Source organism: Rattus norvegicus, chromosome Y, assembly GCF_021556685.1.
Source record: "Rattus norvegicus strain SHRSP/BbbUtx chromosome Y, alternate assembly SHRSP_T2T, whole genome shotgun sequence".
Classification (NCBI taxonomy): domain Eukaryota; kingdom Metazoa; phylum Chordata; class Mammalia; order Rodentia; family Muridae; genus Rattus; species Rattus norvegicus.
This window is the reverse complement of record NC_141555.1, coordinates 66697734-66699932: the sequence shown is the minus strand read 5'-3', so window position 1 is coordinate 66699932 and position 2199 is coordinate 66697734. Positions and strand designations below refer to the sequence as shown.

At 44.5% G+C, this 2199-nt stretch overlaps 1 pseudogene; it reads right to left on the bottom strand.

Annotated features, from left to right (window-relative positions):
- Nucleotides 1-1413: 1413 nt before the first annotated feature.
- LOC134484246 (large ribosomal subunit protein eL19-like) lies at nt 1414-1995 on the bottom strand (annotated as a pseudogene).
- Between the last annotated feature and the right edge of the window lie 204 nt (nt 1996-2199).

Below are 2199 nucleotides of genomic sequence, written 5' to 3'. Positions count from 1 at the left end.
TAGAGCCCATTCTTGGGAAGTTGAAAAAAAAATCCGGGTTATGTCTACTGGGTTTGAAGAACATGTGGACTTTGACGAGTTGGTAGCCAGAGTGCCTGCAACATCTACAAAACACAGTACTGGAGAGAACAGTGAGAGACTCAAAGAAGATCACACTGTGCCTGGCCCACCTTCTGCTGACTCTTCTTCTGACAAACTTGGACAGGTAATGTCCCCACACATCCGAGGTTCATATAAACCTTCCTCTCTTGCCATAGAGATCTTGGATCTTCCACTTTTCCAGGAGTTTCTGGAACTATCGAAATGTTTCCAAGGATCTATAGGTCATTCCACATTTGCCCAGGTGTGCAAAGTCTTCCCACAGATCCTGAAAAGAAATCACACATTCTCCTCTTCCAGAAGGAGTGTCTTTTTTTATTCCATCTTTATTAAATTGGGTATTTCTTATTTACATTTCAAATGTTATTCCCTTTCCTGGTTTCCAGGCTATCATCTCCCTAGCACCTCCCACTCCCCTTCTATAGGGGTGTTCCTCTCCTGATCCACCCCCACATTCTGTCCTTTCCCAACAATCCCATTCACTGGGGAGTTCAGTCTTGGAAGGACCAGAGACTTCCCCTTCCACTGGTGCAGGACTCCCAGCTGCCGAGATGGTTCTTTTCTGAGCATGTGCACACACGTGTGCTGATAAGCCCGCAAACCCTCTATTCCTGTGGGAGAATGTTGCCCTAGAGATATAAAAGCCAGGATATAGGTATCGAGGCCATGGCAGCCTGAGAGTTCTGCAGAGGCTGACAGTCTCCACTGCTCCTTCTGTGACAATTAGTGTTGAATGTCTGGGAAATCTGAAGTGGCTTTTGTTGTATTGACTGACTTGTTAGCAGAAATGTGAGAGCATCAGTAACCCACGCAGAGGTGGCTCATATCTCACTGGTGACAGGCCTGGCACTTGTGCTTGCCCAGATGTCCTTTTATGGTGTGGATGTGTTTCTCTCCCTCTCCAAGTAGTCTTTGGTGCAGGGAAAAATTCCGTTATCTCTTTCTCCATAAAATGATATTCAGCTCTGGTTTGAAAGTCAAACCAACAGCCATGTGTGCTATGGAACAATAATGAGGACAGATCCTTTTATATATGCAAATGTATTCCAAGTGATACTTTGGATTTATAATTGTAAGATTATTATCAGCAGGTAATGAAATTAAGATTTAAATATTGTGCTCCATTTAAATGGCGCTATGTATTAGGGTTTCCAGAGAAACAGAAATAGCAGAATCAATACACATTGTCTTAGTTAGCTTTCCATTGCTGTGAACAGACACAATAGCCAAGGTAACTCTTTTATTTTAAGGCTTGTTTTATTTTAATGACTGATCATGTGAGGCCACAGTGAGGTCACTTACGTGAAGGAAGCTTTATTTCTTGGTCTCTTCCTCCTTGGATGTAGTCTTGATGATCTCCTCCTTCTTGGCCTGGAGGCACTCCTCTCACCCGTTTTTGTGCTTCCTTAGTCTTAGACCTGCCAGCCTCAGCCTGGTCAGCTAGTAGCTTCTTGTGGGACACATCTACCTTCAGATTGTGGATCTGCTCCATAAGCATCCATTGGATTTTAAATACATTCCTTTTTACCTTCAGTTACAGACTGTGATACATATGGTGGTAAATCTTCTTAGATTCCCAGTATCTCCTGAGAAGCCGGTGCAGGATCCTTATCCTTCTTATCCAGGTCACCCTCTCAGGCACCCAAGTGTTGGCAGTACTCTTTCTCTTCCCTATGACCATATGCCTGCCCTTCAAGGTGTTTTTCTGGCAGTGAGCCTCAGAATGGACAGTTACAGGCTTCCAGATGATCAGGCCATCTTCAATCAGCTTCCTGATTAGCTGATGGGAGTTGGCATTGGAGATTTTATTGGTCTCATTGGGGTCCAACTGGACCTCTTTTTACTACAGTGGAGGACACTAGAGGCAAGTCTCTTCTGTAGCCTGAGCATGCTCATGGCTGCAGACACAGAAGCCAAGGTAAGTCTTATAAAGGACAAGATTCCATTGCAGCTGACTTACATTTACAGAGGTTCAGTCCATTAACATCATGGCAGGAATCATGGGAGCATCCAGGCAGACTTGGTGCTGGAGGAGCCCAAAGTTCTTGATGCACAGGCAGCAGAAAGGGATTGTCTGTACCACTGAGCATAGTTTGAGTA